The sequence below is a fragment of the Taudactylus pleione genome, unplaced genomic scaffold (assembly GCF_031769625.1).
Source record: "Taudactylus pleione unplaced genomic scaffold, aTauple2 ptg000051l, whole genome shotgun sequence".
Taxonomy (NCBI): Eukaryota; Metazoa; Chordata; class Amphibia; order Anura; family Myobatrachidae; genus Taudactylus; species Taudactylus pleione.
This window is the reverse complement of record NW_028284453.1, coordinates 1,360,213-1,387,695: the sequence shown is the minus strand read 5'-3', so window position 1 is coordinate 1,387,695 and position 27,483 is coordinate 1,360,213. Positions and strand designations below refer to the sequence as shown.

The 27,483-nt window shown below is 45.4% G+C and overlaps 1 pseudogene; it reads right to left on the bottom strand.

Annotated features, from left to right (window-relative positions):
• Positions 1 to 37: 37 nt before the first annotated feature.
• LOC148535436 (cell adhesion molecule CEACAM19-like) lies at positions 38 to 27,052 on the bottom strand (annotated as a pseudogene).
• Between the last annotated feature and the right edge of the window lie 431 nt (positions 27,053 to 27,483).

The window sequence follows — 27,483 nt, the reverse complement described above, 5'->3', positions numbered from 1 at the left end:
AGAAACTGGTGCGACCGGATGATAACGGGAGCCTCAGTCATGCTGTGTATCCGTCTCAACTCTGGAGATCACTATAAGTGTCCTGAGATTTGTACTGCAAATCCTACAAGAGATACAAATATTGTTTATACATTTTATACAATAAATGGGCAACACTACAAAGATAGATATATGTACAGTATACAAACTCACAAACAGGGACCTCACATATCGTAGATTACTATTTTATACATAGAGCATGGATCTGCTCATTTTGATGGCACCATCCTCATTGGAAGTACAAACGTTTTCAATTTTTTGGTGGAAGGAGAAACAGTGACTGGGGTACATTTTGCTATATTTGGGCTATGCACATTTAGGCGACTGAGTGCTTTTGAAGCAAGCTCAAGGTTGAGGGCACATTAATGCATGGGTGTGGGAGAGAAGTATACAGCTTTAGATACTGAGGGCCCTAATTATCAATATTATTTTCACAAAAAAAAATCAAAAAAGGGTGTTTTCGCTTCCTTTTCAAATTATTTTAGTATCATATAAATGTATTAATGGGTTTTTGGAGCAGTTTTCATGAAAACTACCCCAATCCCTTCAATTCACATAATTTTAGCAATCAGTTCGCATTTCCCATTCTTGTAATGGGAAATGTGATCTGCTGAGATTTACTAAAAATAAAATGTGAAAAAATACCGGTGAAGCCCTGTGATAATAAACCCATCTTCAGATTCAGATGGTGTTATCCAGGGTTTCCCCTGTTTCCCCGACTTCTGCTCTCAGGCAGAGCAGAGCCAAGAGCCAGCCCCTCTGATCAGCTTTGTGGTCTAAATAGATAAAAGGATAAAAAAACGAAACACTTACCTGCATCCAGGGACTGGTGATCAATGCTCCGGTGAGGTCCTCTGTGCATCCGGTCAGCTGGTTTATGGGCTCCTGCACTGTGACCCTGGTCAACTGCAATTGCGGGCGCAAGGGGGGGTTTGGTGAGCCGGCTGTGCATGCACGGACACCTTCTCACTGTATTTGTTGTGAAAAGTGAATTTGCAGGGACAGAAGTGGAGTGAAAGTGTGAAGTGGATTCGCAGGGATAGAGCTTTAGCTCAAGCTCTGTCCCTGCATGTGATATTTGATACATTATTTTGATATATTCAAATATCGCATTGCGATATTGGGCGAATTTATCACAGCCAGTCCGCATCCGCGATGCGTATTGTGATAAATATGCTCCTAAGTGCCCTATTTATCACATCCTGCATTTTTTACTTTGGAAGTGATGTGATATTATTGACTAAATTCACAAAGTGAAAATGAATATTAGCAAAAATGTCTTGCAAGTTCATTGGCCTAAATCAGAACTGTATCAATTTGTTTTCAGGTTCGGTAGCGGCTGAGCAATACCGTCCAACTAATATGCAAATGCAGCAGGAGGTGTCTGTAGGAGATGGACCCCTCCAGCTGGCATATGCGCTTCGAGTTCAGCGTCCCTTTGGTGCTGCCTCGGAACACGACTGTGACTATCACCCTGGCCAGCTCCTGTCCGCTTGTAAGGCCAGGAAACCTGCGTCCATGACGCTGACCCCGTTTCCAGGACAGCAGCGCGGTGCCGACCCCTCCCCACCGCTAAACGGCCGCAACCTGTGTCAATCAGTTCTTTAATGCCATAAAAACACTTACCATATAAATAGACTCTTGGTTAGCAGGTTGGCACTACAAAAGATCACAAAAACAGAGGAGCGTAATTAGTAGTAGAATGTGTATTTATTATAGATATATACAGTGATTCCATCTGTGAAGGTGGTGTCACCCATCCACATTAGAAAATAGAAGTGATCTGCACACTAAAATTAAATATAAATGAACATTAAATATAATACAGTGCAGGAACTAGTCATTAACATTTTCAGTGCACCACCGTGCAGAGGGTATGTCGCTCACAACGGATTTCCAGCCAACAAAAGGCTGAGTTTGCAGCACAGAGTTTATAGATACAACCTAACCGCAAATTGGAACAGACATCCTGATCATGGTAAGATGGTAGAGTTTCATGAGAATTCAGGACTGTACTGTAGAATCTCTAAAAGGAATGCAATGTGTATACATTCTCTAAAATGCAGCATACAGTATATATACAGTAACAAACATTGTTGTATCCTATGGTTTGTGGGAAAGTAGATTAGGTTGAAAAATATGAATGTAAAGTGTACTGTAATTTATAGATGTCAAAGCGGGCATCTATGTGCGCTTTTCCGGCACCCACGACCCCTGCCAGTGAGAGCTAAATGTCATCTTGTCTTTTTTTGACTGCAAGTTGCATAAATTTTTAACACACATGCACCAATTTGAGTAATCTACCCCCTCAGTCATTAATTGTGTATACTAATAAATGAGAATTATGGATGTTTTCGGATCTATCCAGTATATACTGTACATACACACAGCTTATTTTCTGATGGTACACAACAGTACTAGCAACGTCTTTTTGTTTTATTCTCATAACTAGTTGCAGAAACCAGAGCAAATTGATGTATTCATTTGAGAAATTAATAAAATAAGCTGCTGAAGACATGTCCAGAGTTTAGACTTAAATCTTATATTGACAAGTGACAGGTGAGTACCCATACCATTTTTTTCTGTATATATGTATATCTGCACAACTGGGATGTAGTTTATATCCCAGCTGTCGTAGTGCTGGCACTCAGTATACTAGTGCCGGAATCCCGACACTAGGCCCACCAAGAGCCACGCCAGGCCCGGGTAAAAGGGGGCGTGGCTGAATTGCGGGATGCGTGGCCACGCCCATTAGGTAGGGGAGGATGGGCACAGTGAGCCTGTGCTGGGCTGCTGTGATGTAAGAGGTGGGGGGAGCGGTGCGGACCTGGGCCCCCACCGGGCCCTCCCATCAAGCTCGGGCCCAGGTAATTAGTACCCGCTCCCCCCCTCTCGGCGCCACTGCCCGACACCAGTCAGAATCCTGACTGCCAGAATCCAGATGGTAAGTATTAGGGTTAGGGGGAGGGTTAGGGTTATGGATTAGGCACTAGGGGGGGGGTTAAGGTTAGGCTTCGGGGGAAGGGTTAGGCTGCTGGGGGGAAGGATAGGTTTAGGCTGCAGGGACGGAGGATTATTGGTTGGTTTAGGGTTAGGATACTTACCTACAGATGCCGGTATCCTAACCCTGTCAGGATGCCGGTGTTGGAATTCTAAGCAAAAGGATCCTGAGCCCAACCCACACTACCTACATGCTGTACTATGCAGCTGGAGTGTTTTATCTATGACATGTGTACTATGATGTTTCTTTATTTTCCAAGTGACAGCTAGATAATGGTTGTACTGGTGCATACACATAAGGTCCAACTTGCTCGATCTTCGATATCATTGATCATGAACGATTTCATGAACGATGAACGTTATCTGACAGTATTTAAATAATGATTTCGACCAAGTTGGCCTGCATGTACGGTCGATCTCCGATATCATTATCGTCCAGACGGCCACACGCATCGATGGTCATTCAATGTAAAAAGGTCAACAGTATGAACGATATAACGATAAATGATATCGTTATCGTTCATATCATCCTGCAAGTTGGACCATGTGTATGCACCATTAGGTGCAAACATGATTGTAGGCTGTGCTCTGACACAAGTATTTAAGATTTACACACCATGTGTTGTTGTTAAAGTAAACAAAAAATGTAAACACACATCTCCAGTAATTCATCACACATCCTTTAGCGCGCAGCCACTCATGGAGCTGTCAGTTTGCTGGAGAACACTGGCCATTTTCTTGTAGCACACATCTTCTTCCCAGTGTTTCCTCATTGGTAGGTAGAGAGTGATTTCTGGTAATGTCCCTGACATTCAGGAAGACTAGGTAAGTATGATGTAATGTCTGATTGTCAACCAGCAGCAAATATTACTCACCACTGTTGCAGCATGTATGTTGTAATACTCTGACGGTGGTTCTTGAGTCTTATTTGATGTGTCTGTGGGTTGCATAAAAAAAATACTTAGACATATGATAATTGACTATGATCTAGAATATTTTATTACTGTATCAGAAAGGAATAATGATACATTATACTTTATACAATATTGTTCTATTCAGATTGCTATCCATCATAACTAAAAACAAAAGTACCGGACGTGCAGCTGTTTTCCTGCTTAGTGCGGCACTAACAGCCGCACGCCCCGCACTTTAGTTAGGAGATGCCAGTTCTCACGCTTAAACACCCAGGTTACGTCGCTAGAAGAGGCATTCTCTGACTTAACCAATACCCAACAAGACACACTGGGCCTATTTCAGGGCCGCTCACAAGCGCTGTGCGCTCGCAAGCTGCCCAATGTTTATCTTCTGCGCATGCGCCGCGTCCGGCGAGCGCGAGCCCCGGCGAGCGACTGAAGTTCAATCGCTCCGGGGCTCACTACAAGGCGGAGCTGCTGTCAATGGTGAGTGACCGTTTTGAAGGCGGGGAGGGGGGATGGTTAGGCAAACACAGGCGTTCCCTAAGGAACGCCTGCCATTTGAGGACGGACCTATTGACATCAGTACTGTATGCACCATTAGAGCAGGAAGTCCACTCGGGCTTGCGGCAGCCGAGACCCTACCACAGGGTCTCATCGCAAGCCCAATGGTCGCGATAATCGTGACGGGCTCCAGGCTGCTCGCACAAGCTGTGGGTGGTCACCCACAGCTTTGCGAGTGGCCTGGTTAAAAAAAAAAAAAAAACATGCCCTGATTCAGAGTGAGTGCTTGCTAGCAGCGAGCGGCTCTGAATTAGGCCCACAGCGCGGTGTATTGAATAGCTGCGGGAGCTTCCTCCCGCGGCTATTCATCTTCACATTGAATTGAATTCGGCCCATTGTGTACGTAAATGTTTTTATGGTTTTCATGCAGGTCCATTACTGTGTAAACTGATATTAGGACTGTATACACTGTGAAAAACATTTACTGCTTTTATTTCACCCCAGATTTTGTACACTAAGAACCTGATACAGAGGACCTCATTCAGAGTCGGTCGAAGCGGCCGCACGGTCGTACGGGAAAAGGGGCCGGATATGCAAATGATTCCCTCGCAAGTTGCGTCCCTAAGGTAGGATCGGCTGCTGGCCGACCAAGGGGAGGAAGCGGCCGGAAGACAAAAATACGCCCCCTTCTCGTACGCATTACACGTCATCTCCGGGAATATAATGATTAATTGAGACCATCGGGAACCATCGGACCTGGTCGTAGAGCTTAAGGTTGACCATACCCTCTCTTAAGCTCTACGATCATGTCAGTGTAAAAACCACCCATGTCACATGTGCCATGACGCTACTTTGTTAATTATGCACTCCCATAAACCGTATACACTCCCATAAAACGCCGTTCGCATAATTAGGCACGCCTGCGGTTGGATCTCCACTCCCCCGTTTTCAAGCACCTTCCCCTGTTACCATCCACAAACGCCTCAATCTGTCACTCAAACTACCGGCCAGGCTGTATTCAAGGAGAGAGAAATTTCTGATCGTAGCCGCTAGTTTGCTCACGCGCATTGCGAACTTTACGCATGCGCAGTATAGCGAACATCGGTGGCGTACGACCGTGCGGCCGCTTCGACCGACTCTGAATGAGGTCCAGAGTCACATGCAATGCCGATGTTCATGTACAGTAGTTCAGAAATGCTTTGCTGCATGTAGGTGAAATCCCTAAAATCTCCTATGGTGCATGCGTTGCACAAGTGTACACACAGAGGCGCTGTTGCGATTGAGACACATGGGGCGGAATGTAATAGGGTGCGAGTTAATGCACTAGTACAAACTTGCACCTTCTTGCACATTTTGAAGATGCAAGTTTGTCCCGCAACTCGCAAATGTAATATGGTGCAAGTTTGTGGGTGTGAGTTTGACTGGCATGCTAGTGCATGCGAGGTAAACTGCAGGTAAACAAGCTCCTTGTAATGCAAGTTTAATTACAAGGTGTGAGTTTGACAGAAGCAGACACAGATCAGTGGGATCAGTGCATGCTTCTGTGTGTGAAAGGTCAAACATCAAGAAAAAATTGGTGTGGGTTCCCCCCCCCCCCCCAAAAGCATAATGCTCTGGTTAAAAAAAAACAGTGGAAAAAGTATGTAGGGTTTCCCTGGATTTAATGAACCAGCACCAGGCTTTTGGACCAGTCTTGGTTCTAAAAATACAGGGAACAAAATGAGTAGGGGTCCCCCATACTTTTAGAACCTGCGCCCAGCTCCACTAACAGGGGGTAAATGCTACAGCCAGGCAACACATTTCATGGGGTACCCCCACCCATAACATTTATCGGAATTGGTATGAAATACCGCCGGCCGCATGGTTCGATTCCCGTCAGCGGCAGCCCGACAGGAGCAGAGTTCGAAGCAGCGGAAGCCCGACAGCGCTGGAAATCCCGATCGTGGATAGGTAAGTATATACTAACCTAACCCCCCTAACCCTAACCCTCCTTAGGGGTGCCTAACCCTAACTTCCCCCCCAAGTGCCTAATCCTAATCCCCCCTCTAAGTGCCTAACCCTAACCACCCCCTTCCCCAATGCCTAAACCTAAGTCCCCCAGGGGGGTGCCTAACCCTAAGTCCCCCCGGGGGTGCATAACCCTAACCCTCCCTCCCCCTAACCTAACCCTAACCCTCCCGGGGGGGTGCCTAACCCTAAGTCCCCCCCAGGAGCCCTAAACCTAACCCTTCCCCCCTGCGGCTGTCTGCTCGCGGCGCCCGGCATCAGTACGATCGTGATGCCGGGCGCCGGTCTCCCGGCGTTGGGGAAATGCGGGCGTCTACATCTAGACACCCGGCATTTCACCCTTGCCAGGAAATGACAGTCAGGAAGCCGGCTGCCGGTATTTAGGCAGTCGGCTTCCCGATTGCTTCCCCATTTATCTCCCTAACTAGATAACCTATGCTGTGGATTCCTGCAGAAGTGGAATCTATCCAATAAAGGGGTCTTTGCTGACTAGCGTGGGGTGCTGAATGCTTTGGCCAGAGGACCCCGTAAAGCGGGTCGCATAGCTGCGGCATTACACCCCTGTTACAAAGAGCCTGGTGCTATTCTGGATAATACATGGGACCCCTACGTTTTTTTCCCCCATATTTTCAAACCAGCTTACACAGCCCGGTGCTGGTTGTGCTTTTGAGAGGGGAGGGGATGGTTAGGGATCTCACTGATCTGTGAAAGCTTCTGTGAAACTTGCACCTGCTCAGGCTAAACTCGTTACCCTGAAGCAGGTCTATTATTTTACGAGTGTTATTTACTGTAAGTAATTCTGTGCGAGTTAAAAACTCGCACTCTATTACATTGACCGAGTTGTATGTTTTCCATGGGAAAACATCTGGATGCAAGTTTGACCATTGCGAGTTGCAGCAATGCGAGAAACATGCGAGTTTGTATGTACTCGCACCGTATTGCATGTGCAAGTTGTAATAATATGTGAGTTTACTGTAGCTTTAAACTCAGCCCATGAAATCAGAAATGTTTTGGAAATGTGCTGGGCGTTACTGGGCGGTGAATTAGGAGGTGACTCAACAGACTCATGTGTTATGGGAGTGTCGCGAGTGTGTCACTGAAGCGGTTATGCACACAGACACTCAATTGTTCACATTGTAGGCCAAACTGAGATGAAAAATCTGCTCCTACCATAGGGCTGGTGCAAGTTTCAATGGTGCAAGCCACAGATGTTCAAAGTGGGTTGAGTACAGGATCCCAAAATTTAGGATGTTAATGGTTAGTTAGAATACAGACAGCGGCATTCTGACATTCAGAATCCCAGCAGAATGTGGTAAGTAACCCTAACCTTTAGCCTAAATCTCCTCCTAACCATGACCCACATTTAGCCTAACCCTTTTCTCCTCCTGTCCCACAGCCTAACCCTAAACATCCCATCCTGCAGCCTGTTTCCTCCCCTCGCACAGCCTAACCCCAACTCTCCCCTCCCGCAGCCTAACCCTCCTCTCCTGCAGCTTAACCCTAACCCTCCTCTCCCTTAGCCTAACCCTAACCATCCTCTCCTGCAGCTTAACCCTAACCCTCCCCTCCCACAGCCTAACCCTAAACCTCCCATCCTGCAGCCTATTCCCTCCCCTCCCACAGCCTAACCCTAACCCTCCCCTCTCACACCCTAACCCTCCTCTCCCGCAGCCTAACCCTAACCCTCCTCTCCCACAGCCTAACCCTAACCCTCCTCTCCCGCAGCCTAACCCTAACCCTCACCAACTAAAGCCGAAACCTAACCCTCCCCTCCCACATCCTAACCCTAACCCTCCTCTCCCACAGCCTAACCCTAACCCTCCTCTCCCGCAGCCTAACCCTAACCCTCCTCTCCCGCAGCCTAACCCTAAACCTCACCTACCAAAGCCGAAACCTAACCCTCCCCTCCCACAGACTAACCCTCCATTCCCGAAGCCTTACTCTGATCCTCCCCTCACCGCAGCCTCATCCTGATCCTCCCCCAGTGCTTAACCCCTAACCCTAATAATCACCATCGTGATGTCAGCGGTTGGGATTCTGGCACCGGGATCCTGTCCGATGGGATGCCAACTACATCCCATTCAAAGTAGGTGTCTCAGTGCTTGCACATTGATATGATGTACACCTGGAAAGGACTTTGTAGAGGCATTTGCATAAAGTTGGAGGTGGGCGACCCACGAGCACGTCTGCTCCACCCCTGAATGACACCCTAAATCTCATCCAATCACATGTACTGTATTCTGCATGTCTCTCCCATTACCTCTCTGCTCCTCTCTCACAGGAAGGACAAATCTTGTATACAGTAGAAAAGTTGCACTAACAATCAGCACAATTCCAAGGATCGTCCCACAGATGATTCCAGCTGTCTCTCCAGCACTGAGCCCAGGAAGAGATTCACAGACACCTGGAATGGATGGTCCTATAATGTAAGCAGATATCAAGTAAAAAATAAATTAAAATGAGCAGGTAAAACTAAATCCAAATACAAAAATAATTCAGTTCAATAACTTCTGTGATCTCATGAATAGTTCTGACTGCTATTTACCTAAATGGATATTGGATATTGCTATATTCCACATGATCTGTGAATGTTTTCACTTTCCCAGCTTGTAATTCAAACCTGTTTACATGCAATCCAAAACCTGAGTTTGGTTTTTAAATCTGAATTCCGAACTGACAGCACAGCCGAGCGGGGACTCTGTTCCACTCGGAACCCCAAAAGTGATCCTAGCTGAGACTCGATTTGACTCAGAACCCTTAAGTTCTGGTATGTTCGTATTTCAGGAAACCAATCTCTAATCATAATATTTATTGTTCATTTATTCATTTTAAATGGCATAATGGAGTGTTCAACCAGTTTCAAAAGTGTCTGTGTATTTGAATATTTCATTTATAATTTGGTAATTTTTTAGTTTTTTACATTATATACATTTATGTGCAATCTTTCAGAATTGACAATTAAGATGTCCTGTCATAAAGGAACAAATTGAACATGTTTTATTGGGAAATGCAATAAGTCTATCTCCAAGGGTCAATAACACTGAAGGTTCTAAGGATAACACTTTTACATATGGGTCCTATTAATTTCTAGTAAAGGTTATTTTTAAAAGGCATGGATCGTGCTGAATGTTATGTATTTTTAAGTTTTTAAAGTCTGTACTCAACGTACTTTCCTAAGGAGCGCTCCTGATGAAAGCATGTTAAGTAAAGAAACGCGTTGAGCATCTGTGACTACAGCACTTGCTACTTCTAGTTGCAGAGACATTGGCCCTCATTCAGAGCCGTTCGCTATTTGCGGTCGTTCGTTCAAAAACAAGGGGTGGCTATTCAAATGATCCGTACGCACATTGCAGTCTGTTCACACCTCTAAGTCTGAACGAGCGTGCAAAACATACGCTCGTTTATTTCTTAAAAACGCCCCCTGGCCGCTCGCATCCTACGTCATGTCCGCTATTTATTAGATTAATCGAGTACATCGACCAGCGTATGAACTGCTCGCTATTCTTGTGGTTGGTGTTTGCTACCACAAATTTGCGTGCAGTTCTGGCTATAAAATAACCCAGTGACGTGGTCAATGACGCTGCTGTTTTAAATATACACACCCATAAAACGCCCGCTTTGACCTTTAAGCACGCCTGCGTTCGGATCTCCACTCCCCATTTTCAAGCACCTTCCCCTGTTACCACCCACATACGCCTCATTCTGTCACTCAAAATAGCAGGCACTCGCTATATAGCGTACAAAGGATTTTCGGCCGCACTGACTGGTTCGCGCATGCGTACTAAAAAGCGTACGCATGCGCAGATGTGCAAACATCGCTCGGAACGAGCGTACTGCCGCTAACGAGCGGCTCTGAATGAGGGCCATTGTTTTTAGTTCTGTAGCCATAATGTCAAAATTTATGGCTAATATAATAAAACCGTTTCTAGGAAAGGTTAATTATTGGTCAATTATAACACCTAATTTAACAAAGAATTAATAAGTAATAATTCATCTATAGACTGGGTATAAGGTACTTTATTCATGTGCTCTGATGATAAAATGGCTATTATAATACAGTAAGGGTTGTTATATATATAGGTGATTATACAGTATATGAATGTATGGTGTATAATAATGTATATTTTTGCTGTACAGGGTAAACAGAAGTCATGGTAGGGCACACGAGCACACAGGGTTGGGGCTCAAGCTATTAGTATAGCGGGAAAATGCAGTGCAGGGAGAGGGCTGGGGGCAGCCCAGCTAGCGACAGAGGGCTTGGCTCACCCCCAGCCTGAAATTACACTGGAGCATTGCCATGCGGACACGCCCCCAAATAATGTAATTTAGGGGGTGTGGCCTATGGGACAACTGGTGACTCCATCTTGTTTGGCACAGGACGTGGTTCCTACTGGAGCCGGCCATAGTTGCAGGTCGCAGTTGGAGCCGAGTACCGGCTGGGCTGAGCAGCGTTTCAGTGTAGCACCATTAGCTGCTGTCATTTGTTGAAACAGGAGTCAAAGAGATTACAGCCAGTGTACACCTCAGGGACTAGGAAAGGTATAGCAGCAGCACTGTACTATGTGAGTGATTAATGTCTTGCCAATACACTCCAGTCACACAGACGTCCCCTGTCAGAAACACTAATTTAGACTGTCGGGGTCAGCTTAAAGGCAAGGTTGAGTAAGAGGGGAATTATAATTATATACATATACCGTAAAACCTTCTATATCCCAATTAAGACACTGGTCATCAACCAAATACTGTATAATCATCATCACCCTGCAGTTGATGTATGTGTAATATCGATAGCAGCTATATTGGAGGAGCAGGAGTAAGTTTAAATAGAAGGTGTGCACAGGGTTAAAGAAGTGATAGTGAAATTCAGGACTAAAGGTGCCCATCCACTAGCAGACATGAAAACGACTGCATTACTACGACATTGTAATGGTGCAGTCATTTGTCAGTCTGTGATGAGCCTGCACTGAACGATCAGTAGTTCAGTGCAGGCTCATCAGTCATCTGCAAACATGCTCAACCTGACGTTATCGTCATATTGTCCAGCATGTTTGCACCATGATAGATGTCTAAACGACCAGCAGGCACACGCATTGCTGGTTGTTTTGGACATTTTTGCAAACGATTTATGAACAATTGAACGATTGAACGATCGTTATCGTTCAATCGCTCAACTTAATCGTCTAGTGGATGGGCACCTTTAGGAGAAAGCAACTTCAGCCCATGTATCCAGTACAACAATTACAGAGAGATTTAATCTACGTCCCTGGGACTCTATATTGCAATATTATATAAAGTGGGACTCTAATAGAAGCCAAATACAGTGAGGATTACAAAGTAACCACCCGTATCACAATAGTCTGAGGATAGTTTGTAACCTTAATACATATAAATTATTTCCTTAACTACTGCCGCTCTACTTAATTCTGTATACATATGCAAATTTAGAGACAAAGGCTAAATAACTCTGCAAGCTACAAACTGTGTCAACATTGTGCAAAGCGATAGTTTAAAGCTAACAGAGGACAGACGTATAATATTAACACTCATGTCCACCATCAGGGGGTGACTTCCGGGACTGGAGTCCCAGGCCCAGACAAAGAGGGGGCCTGCCCTTGGCTCCTACCACTGATACCTGACAGCCGCACAGTACCTGAATGCCCAGAGGCCATAGAAGCATTGGCCTTTGGACACCAGCTGTCAGGTTGGCACAGAGAGATCCATCTATAACCACTGCCTGCTCCTTGCTGATCACAGATGAATCTATCCTCTCCATTACTGTGGAGTCCGTCCGGGCAGCCGCTGGCTGGGGAGACAGGAGGGGTTCTGGATGTGGAGACAGAAAGGGGCTGGCTGGAGCTGAAGAGACACTGTGGGTCTGGAGTTGCAGAAACAGGGGGGCTGTCTATTTTGTCAGTCCCGGGCCCCACAAATTCTGATGGCAGTACTGTTACCACTAAACCTGGACTAAACTAATTGGCAGTAATTTATTGATTGATCTAGAACTGTTGAAAGGACAATTAATTAACCGAACTCTTAAAGATTGTATAATGCAAAATATATTTATACTTGTTGAAATTATACTGTGACACTTAAATATCGTAGGAAATTTATAGTATTCCAGTTGTATCTTTAAGGAATATTATAGGTGAACAAATAGATGATAAAAGCAATGACTAGTTCCTACAGTAGCACAGAATATGTGATAATATGTTATGAGGTAATCTTATATTGTACTGAAAAATTTAGGTTGTATTTATCTACGTATGTTGCTTTTCTTTTCTAAAATAGTAACTGAAATATATAAATACATCTTGTGTTATTTACTTACCGGAAGGAGTGTCGGAGAACGTCCCAGGGTCACAGGAACCTAACGAAAACAAGTGATTGAGTTTGTTAAGTATACGAATTGTATTGTACGGCCATGCTTTGTACTAACACCAGTATATTAGAAATTACAACCAACCAATACCCTGTTCAGGCTTTCCCAGGTTAGCCTAGATAGCATAAGCTAAATATTATCTGGGAGGAGGCACATTCGGTTAACTTCTTAACATGGGTTACACTGCTGCTGAGATTTATAAACTACTTGGGAGTATCCTATTTAAATAATAGAATATTACAATGGGGATGATCTGTACCTTTGGTGTCAGAGAAAAGGAAAGAATCCAAAAAGATGTTTTGGAGTAGGAAGGAAGTTTACTGATGACTATATTATAAACTAAGTAAAGACATTATATGGAGTAGTACGGCCTCACAATGTAGATAAATGGAGAGATGACTTAGGTTTAGTGTGAAGGTGGTGACGCCTACTTTAAAACAAAATTTGTTTGAGGAAAAGATAACAAAAATAATGGAGACCAGAACAAAAAAATAGATCAGTTTCTAGAGGCACAAACTAGGGTTTATTCTACAAGGGAAGTATCTTCGGCTGCCCGTAGCAGGGGTATGGGAAGAGGAGTCAGACTAGTGACAAGGGTTTGTTTTAGATGTGAAAGGATGGGACTTCATGCATTTGAGTGTAATCAGCACCCAGATATTGCCACTATTGTTTCTTATGATAGTTATGAGCAGAATTGCGGTAAGAGGAGAACAGGGATACGGCAGGGGGAGGTCTGTGACCCCTCACAGGCCCCCTAGAAATCAGTTTATGTGCTATGGGGAATATCTGGTGGAATGGGGCCCTACCTGATGGTATAATGTGACCAACCCCAATGATGTTGGCTAAATTTAATGGACATTCTTGTAATGTGTTACTTGATAGTGGTTCTCAAGTTTCCATTATTTTTTAACCCTGGTACAGAGAACATTTGGCTGACGTAACTATACATATACATATATAGGGATGAAAAGTAACCCTATCTAGGATATGTGCAAGTGGCATTGGAGCTTGAAGATCCCAATGATGGGAAGGGGCAGGTTCCCTTTATTGCCCTAGTATCCTGGGGGAAGAGATGATATGCCCATTATAGTAGGGACTAATACTAACTTAAACCACAAACTTTCTAATTGGTGTAAAAAAGAATCAGAAATACTCCAAGCTTGGGCATTTTCCATACAACCAGAGATAGTAACCCTAGAAATTAATAATGAGGACATATTTCTTATTTGTTTTAGAGGAAGTGACATCTCCCTAACAGATAGAGAAAACTTGAAATAAGAAAGAGAGAACAGGCTTTCTCCTTAAGGGAATGGGATTTGGGTGTGGTCAGAGGGATGGAGCACCACATAAGATTAACTGATGGAACTCCTTTTTGAGAGTGCTCCCTTAGGATAGCCCCTGCTGATTTTGAGGATACTAGGTTACACCTTAAGGGTTTTCTAGAAAACCAAGTGGATCATTGAATCTTGCAGCCCTCCCCCATTCTAGTGGCATGGAAAAAAAATTGTAATATACGCATATGCTATGATTATAGGACGCTTAATCAGGGAACGGTACCAAACCAATATGCCGTGCCTAAAATAGACAAAGCTTTAGACTGCCTTCAAGGCAGCAAATGGTTCTCTGTACTAGATTTACGTAGTGGGTTTTATCAGATTCCCATGTGTTCTGATGATAGAGAGAAAAACACCTTTATCTGCGCCCAGTGGGGTTCTTTGAGTTTTTAATTATGCTACAAAGGATCAAGGGTGCCCCAGCAATCTTACAGAGGACCATGCACAAAATTGTAGGAGACATGAACTGTCGGGAAGTCATTGTCTACCTTGACGACATAATTGTCTTTGGTAGTACATTGAAAGAACACAATAAGCGTGTCACGACCACACACTGGGAACCTCGGCAGGAGAGTTGGAAGTCAGGGTACTAGGGTGAGGAGTGACAGCAGATTAGGAGGAAGTAGGTATGTCTGCCTCTTCAGCTAGATCCGAGTGTTGGCGAGACCTGACCAAAGGTGCCTAGTCTAACCCACTGGAGGTTTTCACCAGTGACCCCTCCAATTGGGATTTGGGCTTCACAGCATGCAGTGAGCAGGTCGCAGCCCTTTGGTCAGGTCCCCGGAAACTAGCGAGAAACAAGGTGATAGAGTTGAAAGGAGTAACTACTTGCACTGGCGAATGCACTGCAAATTATACACTGAAGGATGACACGTGGAGAACACACTAGAACATGACACGTGGAGGATACACTGGAGAATAACACGTTGAGGATACACTGGAGAATGATACATGGGAATACACTGGAGAATAACATGTGGAGGATACACTGGAGAATGATACATGGGAATACACTGGAGAATAACATGTGGAGGATACACTGGAGAATGATACGTGGAGAATACATTGGAGAATAACACGTGGAGGATAAACTGCAGAATGATACGTGGAGGAAGTACACTGATGACGAACTGAGGACACACACAGGTGATCCAGACACAGGTGAAACTCTGTGATAGAATACTTGGAACCAGTAAACGGAAGATGTACTGAGTACACACAAGGTGATCCAGATGCAGGTAAAACATTAGTAAATACTTGGAATCAGTACACGGATGATGTACTGAGTACACACACAGAAGATCTAGACGCAGGTGAAACCATGTAGTAAATTACTGGAGATCAGTACAGAGACTGATAATGAAACACTGGGGGTTATATTTACTAAAGTAAGAGTTTTTAGAAGTAGCAACCAAACAGATTATAGCTATTATCTTCTAGAAGGTGCTAGTTAAATGTTAAGTAGAATCTTATTGGTTGCTATGGGCAACATTTCCATTTCTAAAAACTTTCACTTTAGTAAATATACCCCTGGGAATCAGCGTGACAGCTGAAATAATATAACACTAGAGATCCTGACGTGGAGTAGCATTGGAGCAGTGTAATAGCCACAGTCACTGGAGTAGTGAGCGAAGTTGTATAGGCCACTTCCTGTTACTTGGAGTGCTGCTTTATACCCTTAGGTAGCTGTCCATTGGAGGAGAGAGTCAGCTGAGAGCTAACAAGGCTACCACTAATCAGGTGATACAGACCAACATAGATGTGCCCATGACTGCATCCACAGGAACTCCACAATGGAGCATCGCATAAAAGTCATAGCAGACCCTGGTGAGAATATTCAGCGCACCTTCCGCCGCTGAACCTGGCGTCTGACCATCTGGAAGATCAGGGGATCTGGTGCAATGGTGAGTAGTGGACGATCCCAGGCCACATCCTGACAAAGCGGTTATTGAAAGTACTAGACCGACTGGAAGGGGGAGGATTGGAGAAATGTAGATTATGTCAGTCTTCTGTAACTTATTTGGGTCATATAGTCAGTCGTGATGGGGTAGCCACTGACCCTTCCAGGTAGAGGCAGTGAATAAATGGCCCCGACCCCTCAAGTTAAAGAAATTACGTTCTGTTTTAAGATTTTGCAGATATTACTGCAGGCTAGAACCTCAGTATTCCAAAAATACTAAAACCTTAATGGATCTCACTAAAGAGTACCCCCTTGTTTGGAAAAAGAATGTGGGAGAAAAAAAAGTGCTTCCAGCCTGGGTGTACTTTAAGATGAATTAACCCTTTGGGGACAGGTGGTCCCCTAATTGTGAGCGTCCTTTTGTCAAATCAACAACAAGTTTAACCAATGCTCCCGTGTTGGCTTATGCTGACCCCAGCCTACCATACACTTTGCTCATCGATGCATCTCAGGAAGAAATTGGGGGAGTACTGTACCAGATGCAGCAGGACAGGTTAAGACCAATATATTTTGTCAGCCGAGGGGCTGTCAAAAAGCGAAAAAAGATAACCCAACCCATAGATTATAATTTTTAGCACTAAAATGGTGTATAGTGGAGAAGTTCCACAATTATCTGTATGGGATCTTTTTGAAGTACACACGGGTAATAATCCGTTAACTAACATTCAATCAACAGTTCAACTGGTTGCTACGGGTCACAGATAGTTGTCGGCTTTAGCCTTAAATGACTTCAAGATAAAATATCGGCCTGGTGTTAATAATATTGATGCAAATTCTCACTCAAGAATACCAAATCAATTGCCCGATGAAGCTGGAAAGGAGTGAGTGGAAGTACCTGCGAGGAAAATAAAAGGACTGTGTTGCATGGTAAGACTTGGAGAAAGGAAGGGACAAGAATTGATTAGTAGTTTTGGGGCCACTGACCAAGCTCTGCCCCTATCCTATTGTTGGCTTAGTACCATGGAGTTGGAAGGGGAGCCTAGAATCAAGCATAGAGAACTTTATGATGAGCAACAGCGGGATTCTGACACATTTTGTCGCAAAATACCAAATCTTCAACTATGTCTATTCCTTAGAGATGGTCTAATGAAATCAAATTATTGAATAGGCAACAGAAGAATTTGTACATAGAGAAAGGACTACTATTAAGAGACCAAGTGAGAGCAAATGGGAAAAGAAAACCCCAAGAAATTCCATGCCTTGGTGATGCAGTCTTTACATGACAGCCATGGACATTTAGGGTATGAAAAGACTTTTGGTTAGATCGCTGATCGATTCTCTGGGCCTGGTATGGGGGGCTGAGATTATGAATACTGCCAAACATGGAAATTGTGTTGTGTGGAAAGCGCTGCCAGCTAGAGTTGCTCCCTTAGTTAATATACAAAGTAATGGCCCTATGGATCTCATGTGCATTATCTATAATTGGAAGTAGAAGCCGATATGAAATGTAATGTTCTTGTAGTCACTGATCACTTTACACGCTATGCACAGGCGTATGTCACTACTAACCAGAAAGCCTCCACCGTGGACTGTACTTTGTTGGATAAATTCTTCATCCTTTATGAATTATTAAATCGATTGCACTCTGACCAAGTCAGAGACTTTGAGAGTAGATTGATAAAGGAATTGTGTTCTCTATGTGATATTACTAAATCAAGGACCACGCTTTATCACCCACATGCATACGCATGCGCAGAACGCAACAATCGGCCGATTGCTTGCGTATAAGCAGCGGCAATCCTTTGCTGAATCAGTCCCTCAGTTATCAATAAGAAATTACCATCCCAGTACCATTCTTTTACCGACGTGTTCAGCAAACAGGGAGCTATTGTTATGCCTCCTCACAGAGAGTGGGATTGCCCCATAGACTTGGCTCCTGGCAAATCTCTGTCCAGGGATCGCACCTATCCATTGCCTGTTCCAGAGACCAAACCAAAGTCCGATTATATCCAAGAAAATCTGGAGAAAGGCTTCATCCACCCATCAACTCCTCCTGCCGGAGCAGGGTTTTTTTTGTTAAAATAAAAGATGGTGGACTTCGTCCCTGTATCGATTACAGGGGTCTCAATGAGACTCAATCGATACCCCTTGCCATTAATCACAGAGCTCTTTGACAGGGTGAAAGGGTTGACTATCTACACAAACCTAGATTTGAGGGGTGCTTACAACTTGATTCTTATTTGCCAGGGAGACACATGGAAAACAGCTTTTAATACAAGAGATGGGCACTATGAGTACCTTGTCATGCCCTTTGGTTTGAGTAACGCCCCTGCAGTGTTCCAACACTTGGTGAACAAAATCTTTTGTGACCTTCTGTACCACTCTGTTGTTATTTATTTAGATGAGAGCCTCAGCTTTTCCAATGATCATGTGTCTCACCGCGATCAAGTCAAAGAAGTCCTCCAGAGGCTCCAAGTAAACCATTTCTAGTGCAAGCTTGAGAAATGTGTCTTTGAAGTTCCTGACATTCCTTTTCTAGGGTACATTATTTCAAGGTGCCGGTCTCAAAATGGATCCTGAGAAAGTCCAAGCAGTCATCTCCTGGTCTGAACCAAATTTTCATTCAAAGGTTTCTGGGTTTTGCCAACTATTACCGGAAATTTATCAAAATATTCTCTACATTGGCAGCACCCATCTCTGCCCTAACCCAAAAAGGTGCCAATCCAAATCAATGATCTCCAGAAGCAAAGTCAGCATTTCAACTGTGAAAACAATCTTTTATTTCAGCTCCTGTACTCAGCCAGATGTTACTCAACCATTCATCCTTGGTGGTGGATGCATCCTCAAAAGGTGTGGGTGCAGTTCCATCACAAACACTTGAGGATAAATTACACCCCAGTGGGTTTGTTTCCAAAAAATTCCTGACTGCTGAGAAAAATTACCCCATCTCTCATGGTTTGATTTCAAAATTTATTTTCATCCTGTATCTCGTAATTGCAAGGCTGATGCCTTATCTCATTCCATGAATCCAGAGGATGAATCTGATGTGTCTGAACAATATCCACTGTTGAATCCCATGGTATTTGCGGCTACAGATGCGATCGCTCCTCCTCCAGGAAAAACATTTGTGGCTCCAGAGCTTTGCAAGCAATTAATGTCATGGGCCCATGCTTCCAAATTCTCCTGTCATGCAGGAGTCAAAAAGACTTTAGAATTCATTAAACGTTCCTATTGGTGTCCTTCTCTACATTCTGCTGTACAAGAATTTGTTTCCTCATGTCCTCAGTTTGCTCAGCATAAGATCTCTCGCCAGGTTCCAGTGGGTCCGTTACAACCATTGTCCATTCCATTACAACCATGGACCCATATTTCAATGTACTTCATCACCAATCTCCCAGCCTCCAAAGGTTTTACCACCATCTGGGTGATAGTCGATCGGTTTTCCAAGATAGCACACTTTGTACCCCTGGCAGGCCTGCAGCTCCATGTCTCTCTCAGCTTTATATTTCCGAAATATCCCGCCTACACAGATTGCCCATGGAGATTGTATCAGACACAGGATCACAGTTTGTTGCTCGTTTCTGGTGAGCTCTTTGTTCATTCATCTTTACAGATCCAACTAAAATTCTCCACGGCTTACCACCCACAGTCCAATGGACAGACTGAGAGTCAACCAGGACTTAGAGACTTTCCTTTGCATGTACTGTATATCTCTTCTTCCCAAAACTACTGGATAGACTTTTTGCTATGGCACGAATTTGCTCTTAATAATTACAATACTTCTTCTGAAACTACTCCCTTTTTTATGTATGAACGGCATCCCCGAATTTCTGAGTTTCAATCTCTTCCAGTATTCGATATACCAGCTGCCAAAGCATCTCTTCAATACTTTGCAAACATCTGGAAGGAGTTCATGCCACACTTAAAAAGTCATCTGCTTGCTACAAGATTTTTGCCGATAAGAAAAGAAGGGATATTCCTCATCTCAAGGTGGGCAATCGTGTTTGGCTATCTACATGCAACATCAGACTTTGAGTACCATCCATGAAGTTTGCACTCCATTTCATCGGTCCATTCCCCATCATCAAGATCATTAATCTGGTGGCTTATTGTCTACAGCTTCCTACATCACTCAAAATTCCCAATTCCTTTCATGCATCTCCCAACAAACCCCTTGTTCTCAACAGGTTCCAGACATTGCTGCCCAAGACTCCTCCAGTTAAGACTCAGGGTGGAGTGGAGTTTGAGATTGAATGCATCATCAACTCTCGATGTTGTTATGGAAAACTTCAGTATCAGGTCCATTGGAAAGGATACGGTCCTGAAGAGAGATCCTGGGTGAGTGCCGAATATGTTACTGCTCCTCGTCTTGTTTCTGGTTTTCATATCAAATTTCCTAAAAAACCAAAGAGATGTCCTGAGGCCACTCCCCAAGGTGGGGGGGGGGGTACTGTCACAACCTGGGCCTGTTACCCCTGCCGCTGGGTCTCTTACCACTCCTCCCTGAACTCAGTCTGTGTGTCCCCTGTCGTCCCAGTGAGACTCACAGGCTCCATCATTTACGGCCTGCTGCAACGCAGCTCACATCCAGCCAGCCCCAGAGAACTACTTTCCCGATCACCTGATTGATCCAGCCAATCACTACCCAGTCTGAGTCAGCCGGGACCATCTGACGCTGCTCATCCAATTTTGGCTAACCCTGGGGTATATATTCTAGCTGCTGGCTCTCAGCCATTGCCAGTACATTGTCCAGCTCGGTCCTTTACTGAGTGAAGCTTAGCTGTGCTCTGGTTACAGTCATTGTTATCCTGCTGGTGCAGTTCTGTTTGTTCTTACTGCACTAACACTATGTCATTCTATTCCTGTGTAATCAGCATCTCTATTTAGGTCACAGTTTGCTACAATTACTCCCATGATTGTAATCACCCCCTTGTGATGCCACTGTACTAGTTAAACCTAGCACAGATTATGTGATAATATGTTATGAGGTAATCTTATATTGTACTGATAATGATAGGTTGTACTTGCCTATGTACAGTATGTTGCCTTTCTTTTCTAAAATAATAACTGAAATATGTAAATATATCTTGTGTGATTTACTTACCGGAAGAAGTGTCGAAGAACGTCCCAGGGTCACAGGAACCTAAAGAAAACAAGTGATTGAGTTTGTTATGTATACGAATCGTATTGTACGGCCATGCTTTGCACTAACACCATACACACAGTATATTAGATAATACAACCAACCAATACCCTGTTCAGGCTTTCCCAGGTTAGCCTAGATAGCATAAAATAAATATAATCTGGGTGGAGGCACTTTCGGTTAACTCCTTAACGTGGGTTATATTTGGAGTCACTGTTGCTGAGATTTACAGTATAAACTACTCAGGAGTATCATTATTATGTTTAAAGAATGGAATATTTCAATAGGGATGATCTGTACCTTTGGTGTCAGCGAACATTAGGTAACCAGTTTTAAAATATAATGGAGAGGGTAGTTACTCAATTAGAACTGTGGCACTGATAAAGGGAATTATAGGCGACTTAGGATATTTTCAGGTATTCAGCCTGTACCAGTGGGAGAAGAAACATTTGAAGCCTGGAAAGGTACAGTCATTGATGTCTAGTTATAAATGTGACATTGACATACTGTAAAGATATAACAAAGGTAAGTTCTTACCGTATCTCTTGTTTTCTACTTCAGGGTACATAGGGGGTCCACAGGGTTGACCTTGGGGATGTCCCAAAGCAGTTCAACTAAGGGCAGGGACGCTCCTGTGCAGAAAGGATAATCCTGCGCCCAAAGGATGCATCCTGAGAGGCAAAGGTGTCAAACGCATAAAACCTCAAAAACGTCTGAATTGAAGACCAAGTGGCTGCCTTGCACAGTTGAACAGCGGAGACACCACGTCTAGCAGCCCAAGAAGGACCCACAGACCGAGTGTAATGAGCCTTAACAGAGGCCGGGACAGGTAAACCTTCCTGTATATAAGCCTCACGAATAACAGAACAAAGCCAACGGGCAACAGTTTGTTTGTTGGCAGGCCAACCCCTCCTGTGAAAACCAAAGAGGACAAACAAAGAATCAGACCTTCTAACAGAAGCAGTCCAGTCCACATAAATTCTGAGGGCACGGACAACGTCCAATGAAGCCTCACCAGCTGTAAGATCAGGTGACTGAAAAGCTGGCACCACAAGTTCCTGATTGATGTGGAACTTAGAGACTACTTTAGGCAAAAACTCAGGATGAGTGCGAAGCATCGCACTGTCCTGGTGAAAAATTAAGAATGGGGGACTACAGGAAAGCGCCCCCAACTCAGATACCCTCCTGGGTGAAGCAATTGCCAGGAGAAAAACAGTCTTAAGTGTTAACCACTTGAGGTCAACCGACTCAAGAGGCTCAAAAGGAGGTCCCTGCAGGACCCGAAGAGCCACCGCCAAGTCCCACGGAGCCACTGGAGGCACAAAGGGAGGCTGGATTCGAAGAACACCTTGGAAAAAGGTGTGAACATCAGGCAGTGTAGCGATCCTACGTTGGAACCACACAGACAGAGCCGATACATGAACCTTTAGGGAAGCCAGACGTAAGCCAGTCACTGCCCCCCAACCCTGGAGACTGGGTTCTGTTGTGAGCAGAACCCAGTCCGGGATCCAAAAGGGGCGACCCTCAATGAGATGAGCTGTCTGAAGCCACCAAGCTAGAGACCGGCGCACTGCCGGGGACAAGACCAGCATCTGGGATCGGATACGGTGAGGGAACCCGTTCCATTCGGACAGAATCTGCCCCTGCAGGGGCCTGGAATGGAACTGGGCAAACTCTACCATGTCAAATGCCGACACCATGGACCCTAGGACTCTCATTGCCGAGTGGACCGACACCCTGCAACTGCTCAGGCAACTGTGAATCCTCAGTTGTAGGGAGGACACCTTTTCTGGAGTCAGGAAAATCCTTTGCTGACGAGAATCCAGAAGGGCTCCCAAATGGACCATCCATTGCGATGGGATCAGAGATGACTTCTTCCAATTTATCAACCACCGGTGTGCTTGAAGACAAGCAATGGTCAGGTGGAGATGTCGAAGAAGTACCTCCGGGGAGCTCGCCAGCAGAAGAAGATCATCCAGATACGGCAGCAGCCATATACCCTGGCCCCGAAGGTTGGCGGCCATAATTGCCATCACCTTGGTGAACACCCTCGGAGCCGTGGAAAGGCCAAAAGGCAACGCCCGAAACTGGTAGTGATGTTGCAGGATAGCAAACCTCAGATACCGCTGGTGTGCAGGTGCTATGGGCACGTGGAGATAGGCATCCTGGATATCGAGGGAGACCATGTAATCCCCGGGTTCCATCGCCAGAATGATAGAATGTAACGTTTCCATACTGAATTTGGGAACTCTGAGGTAATTGTTCAGAGACTTCAAATTCAGGATAGGGCAATGAGAACCATTGGGCTTCTGTACCAGAAACAGAGTATAATAGTACCCAGTCCCGCGTTGAGACTGCGGAACAGGAACAATGACCCCTGCTTGTAGCAAGGATTCTATAGCTACCTGAATCTGGGAAGCTTTGGTCTTGTCCAGAGAAGGATTCGTGCAAAAAAACTGGTGGGGCGGCCTGAACTGAAAAGACAGGGCGTATCCCTGAGAGACTACTTCTCGAACCCAGGCATCCGTGCTGGTATTGTGCCAACACTGGGCAAATTGGAGAAGTTGGCTTCCCACTCTGAGGTCCCCCAGAGGGAGGCCCGTCCCATCAGGCAGCAGGTTTATCCTCCTGCTTGGAAGAAGGGCGCCGAGCACTCCAGGCTTGCTTCTTGGGTTTAGAGGTGGTTTTAGCTGCCGACTGCCTCGGGAAGGACTGACCTTTTGCCTTACCCTGAACCCGAAAGGAACGAAAGGCCGAGCTCCGGACCTTGGCAGGTGTTGCTGCTGAATGGAGGAAAGCTGACTTGGATTTAGCCAGGGTATCCACTGTTTTGTCCAAGTCCGGACCAAATAGCAATTCTCCATTGAAAGGTAAGGCCTCCAGACTTTTCTTTGAAACAGCGTCTGCTCTCCAGGACCTCAGCCATTAGGATCAGCGGGCAGACACTGCTGCAGCCGTTACTCGAGAGGTCAGCAGACTAGCATCCAAAGAGGCTTCTCCAATGTAGGAAGCAGCGTCTCTCATCTGTCCTAACAATGCCCTCTGGACATCCTGAGCATCGTCCGGAAAGGTATCCTCTAATGCGTTGGCCCAACCCTCAATGGCCATGGCCACCCTGGAGATGGCCATGGATGGTCAGGCCACTGCCCCTGAGAGGGAGTAAATGGACTTTAAGCAAGTCTCAACTTTTCTGTCCGTGGGATCTTTCAGCGAGGATATAGACGGTAATGGCAGAGTAGCGCTCCTTATTAAACGGGTGACATGGGAATCCACCGCCGGTGGAGTTTCCCATTTTTTGCAATGTGCCTCAGGAAAAGGATAATTAGAAGCGAAGGAATCTCTTACTGGGCGCCTGCCAAGCCACCACCATATGATCCGTCAATTGATCAGACAGGGGAAACACCGCAGAAGCCACCTTAGTCTTTTTGAAACTAGGATACTTCGACTTAGGAGCTGGTGCCTCATCCTCTATTAGGAGAATGGCTTGCCAAATTTTGGACTTAGTTGGAGAACACATCCACACAGGGGCCTGAAAGGGCACCACAGACTGCTGTGTCATAGGGGTAGATTGTATATACATAGGTAACCCCGCATAAGGACCATCAGACTGAGACCCGGGGGGGGGGGGCTCTGCAATAATTGCGGGACACCCGGGGAATGTGGGATGGCAGGCTGGGGCAATGCCCTATTAAGGACAGCAGACGAGACTGACAGACGGTCCACAATAGACACCAGCACCTGAGAAAACATCACCCATGGTGGTTCCTGCGTCATAGGGGGTTTTTATGGGCCAGGAACTACCTGGCACCGTCTACACAGGCCATCCTGTGATAAATCCTCCCCATCCACTCCTGCAGAACAGCGTCTGCAGGAGACCAACACCGGAGCCATGGAGTGCTCAATCTCCTCTTCTGACATGACAAAGTATATTATATAAATAAATATATATGGCAACAGAGCAGAATCAAGCACACTCACCCGTGTGCTGAACAACAGCCCACAATATGGCACTGTGTAGCACACAACTGTATGTGACGGACCTCACAAATACGTGATTTATATAAGTGAGGTCTGTAGAAACACCCCTCCCCCACACACCTGCAGGGCATCGGAGAAGGAAAGGGATAGGTATAGGCTGACAGTAAGTAGAAATAAGCATAGACAGGCAGCACTAGCAAAATTCACATACCATGCAGAGAAGATATACTCACTGCACCTTTCCACTACAATCAACCGCCCAGATTCAGTGTCTGGGAGGGCTATAGTGCTGTGTACGCTGTCCTAAAACAGGGGAGAGGTATACAGAGAGGTACGCGTGCTCCCTGAGAGATCTGCACTGCCACAGAGAAAATGGCTGCCAGAGACCCCAGAGGAGGAGTGGCAGAGGAATCTGCAGTTAAGCGACGCCAGACTTCGTGCTGAAAGGTGTGCTGAGCTGAGGGGAGGAGCCGCTTAACAGGGAAGGCTTCCTCCCCAGGCTAGCAATTATCCCTGGTGGTCTAGTGGTCTGACGGGGTATGCCTCCGAGGACGGGGAGCCCGCCGCCACAGCTAGCAACCCCCGGTCTATCCCCACGAACCGGGGGACAACGGACTGCATTTTAAAAAGGTACCCGCGAGCCGCCGCTAACTGGCGACACGCAGCTTACCTTTTACTCCCCGGCGTCTCCGGCAGCAGTCCAGGGAGGTCTCCAGAGTCCGGCTAGTATGGACTCTGGCATCCCGCCGCGATCCCCAGTGCAATAATGGCATCGCGGCGCCAGCGGGGAGTAGAAGCGGCCGCATGGACGTCTATATAGACAGTCCATTGCTGCGGCTCTGAAGAGCCAAATATGTTAAAAAAGAAATGACTCCCAACTTAAACTGGGGTGCCTGTGGCTCGGCGGTGGGGTATAGAGGAGGACGGACCCAAGTGCATCCTGGGAGCAGCTAAAGCTTTAACTGTGTGGTGCCCGTGGATCCAGATCCAGCTATACCCCAAGATCAACCCTGTGGACCCCCTATGGACCCTGAAGTAGAAATACTATCATTTATATGTGCATCAACATTATTAACTTAGTATATGATTTTAAATGTAATTATTGTCATTAATTTTTTGGTTGTCTTTCCTCTAAAGCCGAAGATTCGCCGACACCGGTGCCCATGTTCCGACAGAAAACCTGCACCTCCATATGGCTGGTGCAATCTTCCATGGTGCGTCTTAGTACGCGCAGTGACAGATTAGTTCGGCAGCCAGTGGGTGTCTCAGTAGGAAGGCCATCGGCTGCAGCATTAGCATAAAGATACAGTTGGGGCAGCGTCTTTTGTCGCGGCTGCAGCTGCGACTCCCTGTGAATCAAGCCCAATGGGTTAAAACTCATAGATGAAACTATTACTGTATTCAGCTACACACAAAGTAGAAGAAGCAAAAGTAAGTACTACTCACATGTCTGATGGGCCCAGTGATTACATGTTACTCACCATAGACAGTCAGGGTCACAGAGGCTTGTTCTATTTGTCTCTCAGTCTGTATCTTTACTGTGTAGTCACCGCTATCTGTTATATGGAGATCTGAGATCAGTAATGAGCCATTAGGGAAAACACTGGCCCGAGGGAAGTACAGAGGTCCAGAAACATGTGAGGAAGAACCACCAGGAAGATACGTGAGGATTTGATCCCCAGCATTCATGTTTGCCCCTTTATACCAACTGACTGCTAACATTTTCCTGTTACTCCCAATAACACTCATAGTGACGGATTCCTGGATCACTGGATACCGAGGGATCAGATGAATAATAATCCGTCCAATGGTCAGATCCATCCACAGACTGAGGAGAACTGGAAGACAAGAACCCAAACATCAAACTCCGACCAATCTCAATAGGAGAAATGGTGACACATCCGCTCATCTTATCCAAAGATAAAGGCAAAGACATATACTGTAGTAATCCAAGTTACATCTTCCACTGGTCCTGGCCTAGTGTGTGATAACTACTTATTTATCTGCTTTGTGTAGCATATTATATCTATGAAATAATTATTTTTCATAGGTAGTTTGCATACATACAAGCACTCTAGTATAGTAAAACAACAGACACAAATAAGGCATTAAGGCAACATTTGTGAATATGCTGCAAAATGTACATGGAGCATAGAATGAACAACACAGTGAAAGTGGCTTCGGTGTCTCAGTACACACGGCCATTATGGGCGACCGTAGGTCTACTCAGAAGTCCGATTATCGAATGGGGCTAATGCTGCGTCTTTGTCTGCAGACGCTTGGAT